Consider the following 20,979-nt stretch of genomic DNA (forward strand, 5'->3'; position numbering starts at 1 on the left):
TGCAGCGGTTCAAGAAGGCGGCTCACCACCACCTTCTTGAGGGAAATTAGGGATGGGAAATAAATGCTGGCCTCGCCAGCGACGCCCACATCCCATGAACAAATTTAAAAAAACAATCATTTGGCAACAGCCACAGTGATGATTGTGCGGGAAGTTGTGCAAAAGGGGGCTGCTGAGCTCTAGATTAACAAGAGTTAGCAAAAGGTGCAAGAAGGCTGGCTGATGAGAACAACATTCAAGAAATCAAATGCACAGGTGATGAAAGTATTGATTTCAGCAACAGACAGATGTTGGGGTACAAACGGTCTATGTCCTCGAACTGGAAACTTGCCCGACTGTGTGTAGGGTGTGAAGGTCAGCTCAACGTAAAGGAGAATGCCAAGCTTGTGCATTACCTCGGTCAGCCCGAGCTGGCAGCTGGAACCAGAGCTACATAGGTACCAGTGGAAGACTTCAATTTGTGGTGTGGAGCTGAAGGAAATTTCAGCTCATCCGAGTAATGATTTTGGAGGGGAACGTGGATAGTATAGGGAGGCTCAGTGGGTGGCACCCTTGCCTCTGAGTCAGAAGGTTGTGGGTTCAAGTCCCACTCCAGAGACTTGAGCACAAAAATCTAGTCTGACACTCCAGTGCAGTGTTGAGGGAGTGCTGCACTGTTGGAGGAACTGTCTTTCAGGTGAGATGTTAAGCCCCGTCTGCTCTCTCAGGTGGATGTAAAAGATCCCATGGCACTATTCCAAACAAGAGCAAGGGAGTTATCCCCAGTGTCCTGGCCAATATTTATCCCTCAATCAACATAACAAAAAACAGACTATCTGGTCATTATCACATAGCTCAAATGGCTGCAGCGTTTCCTACATTGCAACAGTGACAACACTTCAAAAAAAATACTTCATTGGCTGTAAAGTACTTTGGGATGTCCGGTGCTCAAGTCTTTCTTTTTTTTTCTTTCAATAGCCTTGGTGGAGGCAGAGCAGTCGAGTTGGGTGCTGTCAGCATACATATGAAAGCTAACTCCATGTTAGGTATACCGATGGAGACTTGGTGGAAATGAAAACATCAAAGGTGGAGGCAAAGCAGTTGTGGAAGAGAACCCGATGAAGGTGCGTACAGAGTCTGGGAGATGATTGCTACATCCTCTCTGTGGTGGTACTGGTGGGGCTGAGGTGGAATTGGCTCAGAATTCTCTGCAAAAGGTAGATCCACTGACAACTAAAGTAAAATGTAATTCTTAACTGTGGTATGCAAATGTAAACTGGCATATAGCTATTTGTTTAGGAAGCAAACATTCAAATATAGTTTGCCCATTAACTTCCGGAACTTAAGTTACATCACAGTAATTAAACAAGTTGAAGCAGTAAAAGTGGAAATTGTTCAATAATAACATAACATAAGAATTAGGAGCAGAAGTAGGCCATTCGGACCCTCGAGCCTGCTCCGGCATTCAATGAGATCATGGCTGATCTTCTACCTCAACACCACTTGCCTGCACTATCCCCATATCCCTCGATTCCCTTAATATCCAAAAATCTATCAATCTCTATCTTGAATATACTCAAAGACTGAGCCTCCACAGCCCTCTGGGTAGAGAATTCCAAAGATTCACCACCCTCTGAGTGAAGAAGTTTCTCCTCATCTCGATCCTAAATGGCCGATCCTTTAACTGTGACCCCTGGTTTTGAAACATCCTCCCTGCATCTACCCTGTCAAGCCCTGTAAGAATTTTGTATGCTTCAATGAGATCACCTCATTCTTTTGAATTGCTATTTATTATTACTATTTAATTATTACTATGTTATGTAAGAGACTCTCAGTAATAAGGATCAACATTCAGAAACGCACCATTTCCATTACTAGTTAACTCTTATCACTTCTATGTGAGTGAAGTTTTCCATAAAGCATATTTATTTGCATTTCATTATACAAATTCCTATTTACATATTCTACATGACTGTTCGTTCTGAGAATAAACTACAGTGGGAATGTCTTCTGGCTCACATTCAGTGTCCTAATGCACCAATGGCAGTGGCTGGCCATCCTAAGCTCCCCGGTCCGTGATGAGATTTCTCTATATGGCAAAGTTATGAAATATGTACCTCGGTGAGTCTATACCTCAGTGCAGCCTTGATCTTTCCAGGAACCTGAAGCACTAATTCAACAGACTGACTGTTTGTTCCACAATTATCCTGGTAGCTGCATGTATCTTGTCATATTACTGTCTCAACAGGGTCACAGGCCAGTGCTGAACAGAGTATCATTGGTCACCTAGCAGCCATCTGTCCAGTCTGCCTTCAATTTAAAATAACACAAGTATGATGGATTATCTTAAAATGAAAGGATTTTGACTGTTGCGTGATTCTGTGCTGATGGCCACAGGGTACCTACGCTTTGATTGAATGGAACCCCCTGTGGCTCCTGAAACTCATGAAGGCCATGGCAATTAGTGGAGGAGTCTGGATGTAATAGCTTTTATGGACCACAAGGGGCTTTATGTTGGCGGCTTTTCATGGGGAACCTTGTGAATGAGTTAACCTTGGTGAACAATCTGCAGTATGCATTAGTGCATTGCTGATTATTGACTGATGTCATTTATATCTCCAAAGATGTCTTGAAAGAATCCTGAGTAGAAGTTCAATGCCATGGCCACCTTCATGGTTACTGTCAGAGCCAGCCTTGTTGGTCAATCTTGTCTGCAGGCCAGGACTGTGGAGATGGGATAACTTCATATCAGCCTCCCTGGCGAAAGGGAACCTACAAAGATAGATTTTCTCAGGCATTCCCAGGTTGTAGACATGGCTGCTAAGTTAAGGATCGATACAAGCCTTTAGCGCTCTGCCTCTCTTCCCTCTTCAAATTTTTGAGTTGCAACTCTAAGACACCAAGAGAGAGGAACTCCCATCTTCTAAATTTTGATTGTAGCAACCAAAATTGCAGCTCTCAAAAATCCAGAAACAGCAAAGGCCGGCAAGACAATGCAGAAAAAGATAGAGATCAATGGAGAACACAATGAAGCAAATCTAATGCAGAAAGCATCAATGGAGCAAATCAAGTTCCAACAAGAAAATCTCCAACATACCTTCAATAAATGAGTCTGTTAAAGGCCAGCGCGTGACTTCTCATCATCGCCCATTTTATATGGGCTGGCAGAGCACACAGAACATTCCGGACAAGAAAAACAAGAAATCTCACTATGAGATGCTTTCGACTCATTTGAAAAGCATTCATGGCCTTAATGAAGCTCGTGCACATTTTCTACAAGGCACTTCAGCACTGATTAAAAGTTCCAATGGAAGATATGTGCAAATTGGGCAGGGATTATGCAAAGGGTATTTCCCGCCTGATTTCCCAGTCTTTGTTTGCAAGTTCCATGTGGATCTGACTCAGCCCACTGACTGTTAACTCAGCCCTACAGAGTGAAAGAAAGAGGCATACACAAAAAGTAAATTAAAATGTTAACAAATTTGTAGTAATTTTATTTTAGTCACACAGGATGGAAAGAAAGAAAAAAAGAGGAAAAAACAGAAATGCGGCAGGCCATTTGCGCACAGCAAGGTCCCACAAACAGCAATGGGATAATGATCAGATAATCTGTTTTAGTGATGTTGGTTGAGGCATAAATAATGACCAGGACACTGGGGATAGCTCCCCTGCTCTTCTCCGAATAGTGCCATGGGATCGTTTACATCCACCTGAGAGTGCACCTCAGTTTAACATCTCATCCGAAAGGCGACACCTGCGACAGTGCAGCGCTCTCTCAGCTGATGTCCAGCTGAATTCTACTATGAGAATTATCACCGGTATACTTTTATCAACACCAACACCTTGGCTGCCCGTGCTTGCAAACATTGCACCACCACGCCTACGCCGCGAATATGCAGTCTCTCGAGAATACAACCGCTACACCAGCAAAGACATGCCGATCCAGGCCGACTTGAACAACCTACCACCAACCCGTCTCAAATCTGGAAGGCCATTTTGGACCGTCGTCGAAGCCCTTCAACGATCTCCCCTCAGTCTTGATGGCTGATGGCGAAATGCTTGGAAGAACTGCGACATACAGAATGGATCCTTTATAGAGGACCCCACAGTACAACCTGAAGGATCAAACCTGTTCTAGTGGACAATCATCAACCACCTCAGAACTGGTCATGGTGGATGCTGCCACCTTCTCCATAGATAGAAGATTAAAGCATCCCCATCATGTGACTGTGGAGCTCCAAATCAGACCCTGGAGCACATCATTGAGCACTGCCCTCAGAGGAAATTCACAGGCGGCCTACAACATATCCACGCTGTTGCACTAGGAGCTTTGGCCTGGATATCCGACTTAGATATTGACATTTGATTTGCTTTGCTACTGCCATACGAAAGAAGAAGAAATACTGGAGTGTCAACCTAGATTACGTGCTCAAGTCTCTGGAGTGGGGCTTGAACACACAACCTTCTGACCCAGAGGTGAGAGTGATACCACTGAGCCACAGCTGACACTTATGTAATTGAAGTAAACAATGAGGCAAATCTTGCAAGAGTCCCGTTCCAGAACCTTGCTGGATGAGGGTATGGATCAGAGAATTGGTGCAGAAGTGAATTCACCCCATTCACAGCATTCCTGATTATACAGCAGTGTCGCCTTGCAAAACCTACCCTAATTTGCTAAAAGGATGTTCTTAGCACTTTTCGAAATTAAATTTACTTGCCATTTTATTCAATAACTGAAATTTATCTTGTCTGCTATCAGATTTTAAACAAGATGAAAAGTTCAAAATGAGCATATTTCTGAATAACAGAATTAAATTTACCAACTGAATTTTCTTATGTGTCTTTTAACGTCTTTATTAAAGTTTTCACTTCAGGACCCCAGTCTGTCTCCAGAGCCTGGGCTTTGACTGAAAACGTTGCACAGAGCTTCCAACCAAATCTCTGCATTCTGAGCATGTGCAGTTCACGGAATTTCTGGGCATGCATTAGCAGTTTTCCGATTTGAAGCAAAACGGTGTATCATCTCATCTTATGAGGATTTATGAGTTCCTTTGCTTTTTCCAAAAGACTTTCAAACAAACGGAAGATTGAATTTGCAAAGATTTATTTCAGGCAGGTCACATTTTAAAAATTTGCAACTTTTTTTATTATGAAGTGCTAAGTTAGACAAGGCCTGTGATTGGCAACAGCTGTGGTTTCTTTGTAGTCCTTTCTAACTGTCAACAAAGATTATTTATTGAAAATGGATTTCTTTCTTCCTCAATCGAAAAGTTGAAAATCCAGTTAAAAAAAATCTTTGGTTTTTTTTGGGGGGGGGGGTGGTGGAGGTTAAAGGAATTTTTTAAATTAAAAAATGGCAAATTGCATAAACGATGAGTTTTTGAATGTCTGATGGGGCCATTCTTATTGGTTTATGGAAATTTATCTGCAGGTCAGTGAATTCACTAATGGTCCATTCTGTGCTTGGGGGTCACACACAAACTGAACCCTGTTTGAGTAGAATCCTTTGCAGTTCGTGTATGGGGCATGGCTGTTGATTATAGCTCGTAGAGCTATATTTGAGCCATCCATGACACCCTGGAGTTTGGGAAAGCTGCCATGCTGTTGCTGCCTCACATGGAGGTAAGTGAGGAAATTGTTTGCTCTTGCAAACAATGCATCAGTCACCTGCTTTATGCTGCAGTCGACTACAGACTGATCTTCCTGGTGTCCCGACCAGTCCTAGTAAAGAAGCTGAAGCGAAACAGTTCAAGCTGGCTGTCACCTATACTGCCACTGGCAATGATGTACCTGCACAGTTGTTTGGCTGCATGTCTTGCTGCAGTAAGTTAGACAACTCCAGTTACTGACTCCTTAGTGAATCTGAGCCTGTAAAGGCATTGCTTTTTTCTACACTCCAGAAAATTCCAGCTAACATGATATATTCACCAGGAGCCCTCCTCCTCCGCACTTCTTGGAATCCTGGAATTCTTGCTCATCTTCTTCCTCTTCCTCTAAGTAGCACAAATGCAATTGGAACCGGACGAACATCCATTGTATAAGGGTAATGCTAGCAGGCAAGAAAGGAACCTCTCCGTGACTCCTTTGATCCCCCACTCCCGCAAATTGGACACCAATTTCTGCCTTTCATTTTTCAATTCAATGCTGCTTTAGCACTCACTTAAATTCGGCACTGCAAAATGTGGCTGTCCTGTCCTTTAACTGGCTTCCCTGAACAAAAGCTGTTTCATGTTTCACAATGCTGAGCTGAAAGGGGTGCTGCTTTCTCCCACCAACACGCCCGAAGTAACAGGAGGAAAGTCACACTAAGGCGTAACTTCCTCTTCATTTACATATGGTAACAATCTCCCCTCTACACCCTGATGTTATGCTGTTGCCTCCAGCCAGAAATGCACATTCAGTGTTCTTGGGATGAAGCCCTGGAGTTCCAAGTCCTTGCCCACTTTTTCCTTCCACTTATGACGCAGATCAAAGTGCTAACAGGGCGCTAGCATAAGAAATATCTGGGCAGATGTATTTTAACTTGTTACTCAAATCCGACCATCCCACATATTGCAAAACCATTTTAAGTGGGATAAGTATTTTTAATTGATAGTGTTCAGACCAAAAATCCATCAAAAGTGTTGTCTAAATTTGTAATGTAATTCACCCAGCTTATATCTGTTGGGGTAAACTTACATAACAAATTCTTGAATTACTACAACCAACGTAGACTAGGATGTCTCTGCCAATGCAAACCAGAAGCATTAGCGAACCTGTAAGATAATCTAAAAATTACACATTCCACCTTCTTGTATCTAAATATGCCTTGGAGCACAGAATGACGGAACATAAATGTCTGCTCTACCCCACTGGTTTAGTCAAAATAGTGGGTTAACAATGAATCACGGGTTCTTCAATAATTTCCATTAAACTAGCACCAAACGTTAAGTAACTGCCACAGAACAAAAGATTTTTTCCGCAAAATATTTACTTTCAAATCACTGAAAGGGTATAGACAGCGATAGAGATATAATCCTCCTTTAAGTGTTGTCATTTATGGATCATGCTTGCCAAAAATCGGGTTTGGAACATGATCTGTACCCGTGACGTTTCTGTTTGGTAGCAAAAGTAAGATTTTGAAGCACAGGCCATGTTTACAACATACTGCTGACCCCCTGATCTCCAGTACTATTTCCTGCCAATCTCCCACTTTGGAACTTCTGGGCCAGGGTGCGTGTCAGTTCCTTCTGTAAATAAAACTCACTGTTCAGGGCTTCAACCTCTGCTACAAAAAGATAAAAATCTGTTAAGTAGATTGTATTTCAAACAGTGCTTGATGAGCCAATATTGACAGAAATTGCAAAATGATGAAAAAATGTGCAGTATTGAAAATAAACATGCAAATATACATAACCATTTTCTCACCTATTGCTGTCTAAATGATCCTACCCATAAATATATAACATGAAATGCCCTTGAGTTATTCCGTCAACCCATTCTCAATGTTTTTATGAGATTTATTTTTTTAAATTTTCATCCTTGTGTTCATATCTCTCCATGGTCTCACCCCTCCCTTTGTCTGTAACCTCCTCCAGTCCTACAGCCCTCAGAAAATCCTGCATTTCTGCAATTCTGAACTCTTGTCTATCCCTCCACCCTCCACCGCCCCCATAGCATCGTGGCCGTGCTTTCAGCCTAAGCTCTGGAATTCCCTCCGTAAACCTCTCCACTTCTCTATCTCTCTCTCCTCCTTTAATATGCTCCTTAAAACCTATCTCTTTGACCAAGCTTTTTGTCACCTGTCCGAAAGTCTCCTTCTTTGTTTCAGTTTCAATTTTTGTCTGATTACGCTTCTGTGAAGTGCCTTGGGGTGTTTTACTACATTAAAGGCGCTATAGAAATGCAAGTTGTTGTTGTTGTTTTGCTCATTTGTCGATTGTACCAATTACTGATCTGCATATACACATCAAAAAAACTGCAGCAGGCACTGTGCCAATGGTTCAGTGGGTAAATGCACCATCTGGGGAAGGAGGCACTGATCAATACAGACCAATAAGGTGCAAAGTTCAATTGTGCTAGGTTCACAGGTCTGATCTCGGGATAACACTCTCAGTCTCCTCACGGCTCAACATTTTCATTGCGCTCAACTGCCATGAGCCTTCTAAAGATATCGCATAATAAAATCTTAATTTGCAATGTGCCTTTTATTCAGTTGATAGCAAGATATATTCAGCTGAAGCAGAATACAAATCCTTGCAACTTAATCATTTTCAATTAGACTTTTTAGAAAGTGAGAAATTAGAAAGATAATCTGTATCTTGGTAATTCCCTAAAATAATATGCTAGAAATGGTACATCTCCATACATAAAAAGTTCCATCAAGCTGTCAGTGGCCAAGAAAAATTCTATTAAATAGTGAGCGGCACATAAAATAATTTGTAAATTCCTGAAGTTTGTTTGAAATTTTGGCTTTTGAAGCTCAGTAATAGTTTTACAAATGCATGCGCGTATCTGATGCCATATGGCGGTGATGATTAAAAAAGTCACATGTTAGGCTTCCTTAGTTCTTCCATACCATCATATAAATCTTTAGTTAAAAAATTTTCCCCTGCTCTCCTTCCCCAAGAAAATCCAACTCTCAGATCTTAAAGGAAGATAGACTTTCTTCTATCAAACAAACCCGTGAACCCTATCATTATAAACTTTAGAGGGAACAGTGGAATATCTTCATCTTTTCAGCCGAGCTTAAACCATAACTTAATACATTAAATATACATTTTACTGTCAAACAAGAAATATTCTGTTTTAATTTCCACAGTATTGCTACATTTGCCCCAAGCTGAAAACAGATACGATGGAATTGAAACTAGGAGCTCATGGTTACTGTCATCAGTAATTGATAACTTACTTGGTAGTGCCATATGTAGCTACTCCAAGCAGACCAAAAGACTGGGTTTAGTTGCCAATCTATTGCTGGTTTTGGGCAGAGTTGAACTGGAGTCATTACAATTAGCTGCAGTGGCTCTGCACTAGGGTTGAGAATAGCAGCCACAGCTCCTGACCCTGATTATTATATCACTCCCACTGGAAAGTGCACGTGTAAAATTCAGATGAGCACAATTTTGGATTTAGTTGTGATATTCCTCCATGATTGAATATTCTTCCAATGCTTCTACCTCATGCATGCCAATTATTAGCATTCTAAGCTGACAATCAATATTTCAAGCCATGGTTGAAATGTCTTTTATTTCAGTCTCCCAGCTTCCGCGGTATTTTTCTTTTGTTTCAACCCAGGGCTCAGCCGGGTAACGGTTCATAAGAAAGTTAGTGTTTTCACTGGGTTTACAGGATATCAGTGTCAATCAATTATATCATTTAGAAGGGGAGGCTGCAACCCTTCAGAACCAGGTTAGTTGGAGGGAGGGATTGGAGGCTGCCAGGACCACTCAGAAGGTTTGGAGAATGGGACTGAAGGCTATTAGAAATCGACAGATCATTTGGAGCCCATTGAATCAATCAGACCCTACTTTCCCCATTGTTCGTTATACACAAACCTGAGGCAAAGAAAAATTTAATTATCTTTTGTTTTCTGAAAGTCACAGTTAAATGAGTATTTACTTCGTGTAATTCCCCCCTCTAAAAAGTTATATATAGCTAACAAGCTGCTAAAATGTGGCTTTTTAAATAATTTCACTTTCCTCAATAAAGCTTTCTGGGCATGCCTGACTATTGTCTTTTGTGAAGGTTTATTCAAGACTTATTGCAGCTACTTTATATGAAATGATGACGTTCCCTGGTATATATATGTAGTTAGAGATGTATAGATGTACAGTCACGCATATATTTTATGAAAGTATACATCCCCTTTTATGTTAAGAAGTCACTGTATCTTTTGATTCCAGCGTGCTTATAGGAGGAATGAATTAGTGCATCCAGATTTCTTGGCATGACTGTACATTCATTAGGAGCAATGCAGGCCAGTGGAATGAGGGAATTTGTTTGGTCTTGGCTTCTGGCTGTTAATAGGCCTGGGGATGGGGTCTTGCATACCGATGGTCATGTCCATTGGGGTTGCTCCCCCTCGTGTACTTTCTTGGGAACTCAATAAAATGAAAAAGGTGTATTATTATTTTTTAATATTACATTTTTCCCTCTCATTTTATTCTATCTCTGTTTCACTTCGTTCTTGTTCGTTTTCTGAAATAGGAATGCAGGAAAGGGTCATTGGAAATCAATTTTAAGGTAATGCAGAGAGTAAGAGTTAGATCTACATAAACTACTGGTTTCCTTTATGGTTCCTTTTCAGGTACAGTTTTACCCATAGGCAGAACAGGCATTGAAATACAACACATAGATGGATATTTGGTGACATTGGTTGGATGGGGCACAAAGATGGGTCATTATAATTTTATAGGGAGAGTTCAACCAAATAAGGAAAGCCTTTGTCTAACATTATTATGATGTTTAGTAAGAACTACATCAATAGCACAACTTGAACATGAGCAAACATGGAATGAGGAAAGACCATTCAGTCCTTTGATTCCACATCCTCCAACAGACCATATGAGATATGCACCCTCATGAACTCTCCCAACATATTTAAATTCCCGGGGAAGTGAAGAACCACAGTTATAACCTGCAAGAAGATGAAAGCAATTCAAAATTGCCCTCTGAGATAATGCAGCATTACAATCTACATTATTTAGTCTTGGTGGGTTGCAATCCAGAGATGACATTTCCATGTTCCCAACACAACTGGAAATATGGTGTTGCATACAGTTAGATATTCTATGTCGGTATGTCATACTGAGTAGGCTCACTCATAGATGGCACAACATCATTCGTGAGCAAAATAAAGTGGTAGAGAAGGACTTTCTTCTCTCAGGTTTAGGTTAATATACTTCATTTTGGCAAGGCAGGGAAAGCGTTAATCCTTCTAATCCATATGTCATGCTAACAACAAAATAGTTCCCTTTCCCACTTTGATGAACATATTTTTGTTAATGGTCCCAACAATCATATATACCCAATCTAAGCTTAACATTCCAAAGCTACACATCCATTCAGTCCCAATATGGAGAAGCCCTGACCCAAGCCAAAAAAAATTAAACAATTATGTTTATTACGACTTGCCTTTATTACTGGAACAATAACTGTGACTGACAGTTCCATATATTCAGGTGAGGAGCAGCAATATAATAAATGTAGAAAATTCAATAACCAGCACTTTAAGTGACTTGAAGTCTACACAACCATTTCACTTAGAATAATGTTTTAATTAATTGCAATTGTGACTATATTTGCAAATCAATGGGAATGTTACCCTATTTTCTCCATTGTAATTTTGTTTAGTTCTTTAGTTTTACTTCTTTTTCAATAACTTAATATATTATGAAATGGCCTCAGACTTGCATGTGGCCCTCTGTTTTTACTGCATCAAGAAGTTTAGTTTTAAAAAGGAAAAATCAGAAGTGAAATCCTATTTTCAGTCGATCTTTGTAAACATATACAATAAAAGTACAAATAAATACTGTACTGATGGGGAGACAGACAGAAAGAAAAATCAAACCAATAATTAGACAATTGTATTAGTACAGGGTTCTAATTGGCAGAACGTTGTGTAAAGACTCAAAATAAATGCATAATTTCACTTAATTCCAACCTTCCTTTCTGTCCCCTCAAGGCCACTCTTCTGGTTGGAACTCTTTTGCAACCAAGAAAGCAAGACAGTGAAGGTGGTGAACTTCCACTTTCTCTTTGGTGCTACTCTGTGATTAGCTGTCAGAGCCAACAATTCAGTTGGGATGAGAAGAGGCAATACAGGTTTTTCTTCTTCTGAAATGCAGAACCTAATGCTGCTACATTACTAGTATCTCAGCAATGGACTGACAAAGTCCGCCAACTTGATGCGGGTAAACTTAACTGATAAACAACTGTGGATTTGGACCTGTGACTTTGTAGTGGGAGGAAACCTTATTGCTTGCGTTACTAGACTGTGTAAACTAATGTTGTTTTGGTATTTTGTACCAAAGCTACTCCAATGGAGCACAAGGAGAAACAAAGCTTTTTGAACAAGTGCTTTTAGGTAATGAATGACTTCCAAAGTTAATGTTTATTTATGTTTTATAGCACCATTATTTAGATAATAAGCAATATAAGGCTTCAACGTGAGATGAAATGACATCATAAGTCATTGGAGCAAAACATGAGCAATTTACAAAGCCATCAGAACTTTAAGGTTGCCGCAATCTTTTATACTCCTTGACAAAAAGACAGACCTGGATTTATATAGTGCTTTTCATGACCACCGCAAAATGCTTTACAGCAAATGAAGTACTTTTCGAGCATAGTCACTGTTGTAATTCTGTTCATTCTGTTAGTTGGCGTTTGTATCTGCTGATAATAACCCCTCAACTAGGCTGGAGTTTAATATTTTGATATTTCAATTAACAGTGTGTCAATATTTGATGTCTAATTTGATGCGTAAAAATAAAAAAGGGAAGGTGGCTCAACCGTGGCTATCTAGGGAAATCAGGGATAGTATTAAAGCCAAGGAAGTGGCATACAAATTGGCCAGAAATAGCAGCGAACCTGGGGACTGGGAGAAATTTAGAACTCAGCAGAGGAGGACAAAGGGTTTGATTAGGGTAGGGAAAATGGAGTACGAGAAGAAGCTTGCAGGGAACATTAAGGCGGATTGCAAAAGTTTCTATAGGTATGTAAAGAGAAAGAGGTTAGTAAAGACAAACGTAGGTCCCCTGCAGTCTGAATCAGGGGAAGTCATAACGGGGAACAAAGAAATGGCAGACCAATTGAACAAGTACTTTGGTTCAGTATTCACTAAGGAGGACACAAACAACCTTCCGGATATAAAAGTGGTCAGAGGGTCTATTAAGGAGGAGGAACTGAGGGAAATCTTTATTAGTCGGGAAATTGTGTTGGGGAAATTGATGGGATTGAAGGCCGATAAATCCCCAGGGCCTGATGGACTGCATCCCAGAGTACTTAAGGAGGTGGCCTTGGAAATAGCGGATGCATTGACAGTCATTTTCCAACATTCCATTGACTCTGGATCAGTTCCTATCGAGTGGAGGGTAGCCAATGTAACCCCACTTTTTAAAAAAGGAGGGAGAGAGAAAGCAGGGAATTATAGACCGGTCAGCCTGACCTCAGTAGTGGGTAAAATGATGGAATCAATTATTAAGGATGTCATAGCAGCGCATTTGGAAAATGGTGACATGATAGGTCCAAGTCAGCATGGATTTGTAAAAGGGAGATCATGCTTGACAAATCTTCTGGAATTTTTTGAGGATGTTTCCAATAAAGTGGACAAAGGAGTACCAGTTGATGTGGTATATTTGGACTTTCAGAAGGCTTTCGACAAGGTCCCACACAGGAGATTAATGTGCAAAGTTAAAGCACATGGGATTGGGGGTAGTGTGCTGACGTGGATTGAGAACTGGTTGGCAGACAGGAAGCAAAGAGTAGGAGTAAATGGGTACTTTTCGGAATGGCAGGCAGTGACTAGTGGGGTACCGCAGGGTTCTGTGCTGGGGCCCCAGCTGTTTACATTATACATAAATGATTTAGACGAAGGGATTAAATGTAGTATCTCCAAATTTGCGGATGACACTAAGTTGGGTGGCAGTGTGAGCTGCGAGGAGGATGCTATGAGGCTACAGAGTGACTTGGATAGGTTAGGTGAGTGGGCAAATGCGTGGCAGATGAAGTATAATGTGGATAAATGTGAGGTTATCCACTTTGGTGGTAAAAACAGAGAGACAGACTATTATCTGAATGGTGACAGATTAGGAAAAGGGAAGGTGCAACGAGACCTGGGTGTCATGGTACATCAGTCATTGAAGGTTGGCATGCAGGTACAGCAGGCGGTTAAGAAAGCAAATGGCATGTTGGCCTTCATAGCGAGGGGATTTGAGTACAGGGGCAGGGAGGTGTTGCTACAGTTGTACAGGGCCTTGGTGAGGCCACACCTGGAGTATTGTGTACAGTTTTGGTCTCCTAACTTGAGGAAGGACATACTTGCTGTTGAGGGAGTGCAGCGAAGATTCACCAGACTGATTCCCGGGATGGTGGGACTGACCTATCAAGAAAGACTGAATCAACTGGGCTTGTATTCACTGGAGTTCAGAAGAGTGAGAGGGGACCTCATAGAAACGTTTAAAATTCTGACGGGTTTGGACAGGTTGGATGCAGGAAGAATGTTCCCAATGTTGGGGAAGTCCAGAACCAGGGGTCACAGTCTAAGGATAAGGGGTAAGCCATTTAGGACCGAGATAAGGAGAAACTTCTTCACCCAGAGAGTGGTGAACCTGTGGAATTCTCTACCACAGGAAGTAGTTGAGGCCAATTCACTAAATATATTCAAAAGGGAGTTAGATGAAGTCCTTACTACTCGGGGGATCAAGGGGTATGGCGTGAAAGCAGGAAGTGGGTACTGAAGTTTCATGTTCAGCCATGAACTCGTTGAATGGCGGTGCAGGCTAGAAGGGCTGAATGGCCTGCTCCTGCACCTATTTTCTATGTTTCTATGTTTCTATGTCTCCAAGATAAGAGGAGACTAATTGATGTCCTATTACTGAGTGCTCAATTTTTGATCGGGGCGGAGGAGCGGTGAGAGATCGGGGCCCAGGAGCATCATGATCGGGGCCCAGGAGAGGCGAGGGCCCAGGGACAGCCCACACTGCGATCCATGTATAGTAGGAGCCTGTATGTGAACTAGGTCTGTGTAGCAGAGCTTGGTCTCCAGTCATCTTGGTTAACCGTTGCCACTGGATCAAAACCTAGCTCTGACAAGCCCGTGTGGTGGCTGGTGTGCAATGGCCACCCCACGTTAAGAGCATCCACGCACGGGCATCTTCCACCTTTCAATATGTAGTTCGGGACCTAGAATATCAGGTCCCTCATTGAAACACCTGTGAACTCATCCCTTTCTGGTGTGGATGCGGACCATCCTCGATAGGAGGGACTGCCTGATACTATACTATACTATACTGTTGTAACGTAGGAAACGTGGCAGCCAATTTGCGCACAAGCAAGCTCCCACAAACAGCCAAGTGATAATGCCCAGATAATCTGTTTTTGTTATGTTGATTGAGGGATAAATATTGGCCAGGACGCCGGGATAACTCCCCTGCTCTTCTTTGAAATAGTGCCATGGAATCTCATACGTACACCTGAGAGAGCAGATGGGGCCTCGGTTTAACATCTCGTTCGAAAGACGGCACCTCCAACAGTGCAGCACTCCCTCAGCACTGCGCTGGAGAGTCAGCCGAGATTTTTGTGCTCAAGTCCCTGGAGTGGGACTTGAACCCACAACCTTCTGACTCAGAGACGAGAGTGCTACCCACTGAGCCACAGTTGACAAAGTTCAGTTATATTCATTTTATTTTCTCTGAACGTTATGTGGAATTGTACCATTTAAATTTGTATTTTCAATTGCTATCGTTGCAATGACCACTGAGATTTTTCATTCGCTGTACATCACTTAACAAGATATGACAGTAGATGAGGGTATAATTAAATTAACTGACAAAAAAGGTTTTGCTGAGAAATAATATACTTTATCTCTATATTATCTATCAGTGCGAGAAAAGATCTGATAGTTTTCATAATCTAGAATATTTTAAACATGGTACAATAACATACATGATGATGTCATACTCAGATATGACATTTTGGGAATGGACAAGAAATTTAGTTGAAGTGTAGAAAACACTTGTTGGAGGAGTTATGTTGGGCTGGGAGCATAGCAAGAAAGATTACCCAGGGACGGCTACTATTTCTAATTTGCATCAATAACTTGGATTGATTGATGTAGAAATTGGTCAAATTTGCAGATGATACCAAACTAGGGCAGGCAGTGAAATCAGAGGAGCCAGCACAAAGAGTACAAAAGAAGTTGAACAAAATATGTCAGTGGGTGAAAATATGACGGATTAAATTTAATTTAGACAAGTGTAAGGCACTGCATATAGGGAGGAAAATTGGAAAACACACATATTTAATGATCGGTTTTGAAATCGGATGAAGCTGAAAGAGACCTGGGAGCCTGAGGAGACTTAGTGCTCAACATGTCCAACCAGGGCAGAGCAGCAATAGAATGTTGAACTATATATTCAGGAAGATAAAAGTCAGAGAAAGTCATGATCAACATTTATAGTGCTCTGGTCAGACCACAGCTTGAATATTGTGTCCAGTTTGAGTCATTGAGCCACAAGAGAAACATTCAAGCATTGGAGGCAATGCAAAGAAGAGCCACACCATTGTTCCCTAGTGTCGGAGGTCTGAGCTGTGTGAAGAATGATGGAAGAAACTTGGAATTTTCAAGCTTGAAAGGAGACATCAAGAAGTGATCGTACAGTAGCATAAAAGATAGTTAATGGAATGGAAAAATTAAATCTGGAAAATTATTTTAAAGTGAATAGGACATGGGGTCATTTGTTCAAGCAAATGAAAGGCAGATTTAGGACTGATATCAAGAAGTTTATTTTCATACAAAACATAATCAATACATGAAATGGACTTCCAAATTGAGTAGTAGAGTTGAAAATCCTGAAATCATTTAATAACCAACTGAATGTTGCACTGGATGAAATCTGGGTATTTCAGGATTGATGAGCTGAGGGAGGTTAAATGGCTTCCCTCATCCTTAATCATCTTGTGATCTTGTGAAATAAATAAAATCACAACACTGTAACTATCCGTACTCACCTGTAACCATTTGACTCATGAACGTCTACCAAATCTGAAACTCAAATGTTTATATGTTTGCTTCATGAAGGCAAACTCAGGAGGAGCCAAGGAAAAAATGAACAGACTAGTGACTACTTTTACCCAGTTGTATTAAATTTGGAAATCCCATTTCCAACCACAGATTCAAGGACATTCAGCCATCCCCGGACAAACCACACCACTTTGGTGAAACAACTAGCTAATGACAAGGTCCCGGACCCTTTGTGGGGATGCTTCTGGGATTAGTCTTCATGCCTACTGAACTGGTAAGAACAAAAATATGTCAAGGATGGGAAAAAATCTATTTGGCCTGCCAAAGCCTCCAATCTAATCCACTTCTGTTTTGAATCTGCCTAAAATTTGCATCTTTACTACTTTATACGGAGGTTGTTCCAGACATTTATCACCTTTTGTGTGACGATCATTTTGGTATTGTCTCAATTTATTTTTCACTAATTTGCACTTTATGTTTAGGATATCTTATCCTATTATCCAGGCAGAAAGAGGGAACAATGTACATCAATTTAGCAGCCAGATGGCTTGCGTTCAATGTTCGCAGGTGTTGGTCCCATTGCTAAATTTGTGGGGCCCATTTTTTAGGCATGTCAGGTGGACACCTTAAATAGGTGTTAGAAACATAGAAACATAGAAAATAGGTGCAGGAGCAGGCCATTCGGCCCTTCGAGCCTGCACCACCATTCAATATGATCATGGCTGATCATGCAACTTCAGTACCCCACTCCTGCCTTCTTTCCATACCCCCGATCCCTTTAGCCGTAATGGCCACATCTAACTCCCTTTTGAATATATCCAATGAACTGGACTCAACAACTTTCTGTGGTAGAGAATTCCACAGGTTCACAATTCTCTGGGTGAAAAAGTTTCTCCTCATCTCGGTCCTAAATGGCTTACCCCTTATCCTTAGACTGTGACCCCTGGTTCTGGACTTCCCAACATCGGGAACATTCTTCCTGCATCTAACCTGTCCAATCCCGTCAGAATTTTATATGCTTCTATGAGATCCCCTCTCATTCTTCTAAATTCCAGTGAATATAAGCCTAGTCGATCCAGTCTTTCTTCATATGTCAGTCCTGCCATCCCAGGAATCAGTCTGGTGAACCTTCGCTGCACTCCCTCAATAGCAAGAATGTCCTTCCTCAGATTAGGAGACCAAAACTGCATAAATACTCAAGGTGTGGTCTCACCAAGGCCTTGTACAACTGCAGCAAGACCTCCCTGCTCCTATACTCAATTCCTCTCGCTATGAAAGCCAACATGCCATTTGCTTTCTTAACTGCCTGCTATACATGTATGCCTGCTTTCAATGACTGATGTACCATAACACCCAGGTCTCGTGGCACCTTCCCTTTTACTAATCTGTCACCATTCAGATAATAATCTGTCTTCCTGTTTTTGCCACCAAAGTGGATAACCTCACACCTATCCACATTATACTGCATCTGCCATGCATTTGTCCACTCATCTAACCTGTCCAAGTCACCCTGTAACCTCTTAGCATCCTCCTCACAGATCACACTGCCACCCAGCTTAGTGTCATTTGTAAACTTGGAGATAGTACATTCAATTCCTTAGTCTAAATCATTAATATATATTGTAAATAGCTAGGGTCCCAGCTCTGAACCTTGTGGTACCTCACTAGTCACTGCCTGCCATTGTGAAAAGGACCCGTTTATTTCCACTCTTTGCTTCCTGTCTGCCAACCAGTTCTCTATCCACATTAATACATGACCCCCAATTTCACGTGCCTTAATTTTGCACACTAATCTCTTGTGTGGGACCTTGTCAAAAGCCTTTTGAAAGTCCAAATACACCACATCCATTGGTTCTCCCTTATCCACTCTACCAGTTACATCCTCAAAAAATTCTAGAAGATTTGTCAAGCATGATTTCCCTTTGATAAATCCATGCTGACTTGGACCGATCCTGTCACTGCTTTCCAAATGCGCTGCTATTACATCTTTAATAATTGATTCCAGCATTTTCCCCACTACTGATGGCAGGCTAACTGGTCTATAATTCCCTGTTTTCTCTCTCCCTCCTTTTTTAAAAAGTGGATTACATTAGGCCCTTTGAATATACACAAATCACTAAACGTAGCGGCGCAGGTTATTAAAGCCATAAGAAAACAAACCAAGCACTAGGGTTTATTTCTAGAGGAATAGAATTGAGAAGTAAAGAAGTTATGCTAAACTTGTATCGATACTTGGAGTGCTGCGTACAGTTCTGGTCACCATATTATAAAGAGGATATAGAGGCACTGGAAAGGGTGCAAAAAAGCTTTACAAGGATAGTACCAGAAATGCAAGGTTATACCTATCAGGAAAGGATGAACAGGCTGGGTCTCTTTTCTCTTGAAAAGGGAAGGCTGAGGGGTGACCGAAGAGAGGTCCTTTTAAATTATGAAAGGTTTTGATAGAAGAGACACAGCAAGAATGTTTCCACTTGAAGGGAAGAGCAAAACTAGAGGCCATCAATATAAGTAAGGCACCAAGAAATCAAATAGAGAATTCAGAAGAAACTTCTTTACATAAAAGTGGTGAGACTGTGGAACTCGCTACCACAGGGAGTGGTTGAAGCTAATAGTATAGATGTATTTAAGAGGAGGCTAGATAAGCATATGAGGGAGAAGGGAATAGAGGGTTATGCTGTTAGATTTAGATGAGGAAAGACGTGAGGAGGCTCGAGTGGAGCATAAAGGCCGTCATGGACTGATTGTGCTGAATGTGCCATATATCCTATGTAATCCTATGTATTACGTTGAAGGGCCCCTCTTAAAAATTAGTCACCAATGAGCAGTTTTTTTTAACAAAAAAAAGTTAAACTTTCTATGGCACCAGGAGTAGGAGTGCATCCACCAACTCCACAGTCCTAGCAATCACACCTCCCCATGGCCAGCTCCAAACCTCCTCCTGGAACATATCTGAGGACACTGCCGAGGAGGCAGGAAGCCTGAAATTCAATCCTGGAGATTGACGAGCTTTCTGTGGGCCACAACAGGCACCAGCAACTCGGCCAGAATATTAAGATGTGGCCCGGTTCCGGATGGGCTTCCTACCTCTCTGTCCGGCTGTGCACTACTTGCACAGCACTGAGTCTAGGCCCAAAGGCAGGCCCATTCATTTCTACAAAAGCAAAATACTGCAGATGCTGGAATCTGAAATTAAAAACAGATAATGCTGGAAATCTTAGTGGGTCAGGCAGCATCTGTGGAGAGAAAAACAGAGTTAACGTTTCAGGTCGATGACCCTTCGTCAGAACTGGCTGCACTGACACACTGAAGGTGATGTTGGACCTCGTCGTCGATGTCTGCCCTTGTTGACAGTAGGCTCCCGAGGTATGAAAAATGGTCCACTTTGTCCAACATAACAAAAAAAACAGAGTATCTGGTCATTATCACATTGCTTTTTGTGGGAGCTTGCTTGTGCGCAAATTGGCTGCCGCGTTTCCTACATTACAACAGTGACTTCACTCCAGAAGTACTTCATTGGCTGTAAAGCGCTTTGAGACGTCCGGTGGTCGTGAAAGGCACTAAATAAATCCAAGTGTTTCTTTCATTCTTTCCCCCTAGGACATCAAAAAATTAAAATTAAATCTATTAAATATGGTGAAACCATATGAGTGGATTTCAGATGAACATATGTGTCCCAGTTGTAGTCTAATGTAAGCGTGAAGATCCTATATAAAATACATGAACCTTTTGATTGTATCCATACTTCTTTGCCCACTCTTCTTAACTGATTCAGTATTATTTTCATTCTCCCTTCCTTTGGCCTCTCTCATTGCTTCCAGATCCATCTCCCTTGCCTTATCGAGCAGTTTAATTTAAACAAAGGACTTGCATTTATATAGTGCCTTTCACGACCTCAGGACATCCCAAAGCAGTTTACAGCCAATTTCATACTTTTTGAAGTGTAGTCACCGTTGTAATGTAGGGAAACGTGGCAGCCAATTTGTGCACAACAAGGCCCCACAAACAGTAATGAATACAGCATGACCAGATATTCTGGTTTCACGATGTTGGTTGAGGGAAAATATTGGCCAGAACACATGGAGAACTCCTCTGATCTTCTTCAAATGGCGCAGTGGGATCTTTAACATCCACTGGAGGTCAGTTTAACATCTCATCCAAAAGATGGTGCCTCCGTCAGTGCATCAGTCCCTCAGCACTGCCCTGGAGTGTCAGCCTGGATTATTTGCTCAGGTCTATGGTAATCTAGGTGTGAAAATGTTGCCTTTAGCATAAGC

The sequence above is a fragment of the Pristiophorus japonicus genome, chromosome 16, assembly GCF_044704955.1.
Source record: "Pristiophorus japonicus isolate sPriJap1 chromosome 16, sPriJap1.hap1, whole genome shotgun sequence".
Classification (NCBI taxonomy): Eukaryota; Metazoa; Chordata; class Chondrichthyes; family Pristiophoridae; genus Pristiophorus; species Pristiophorus japonicus.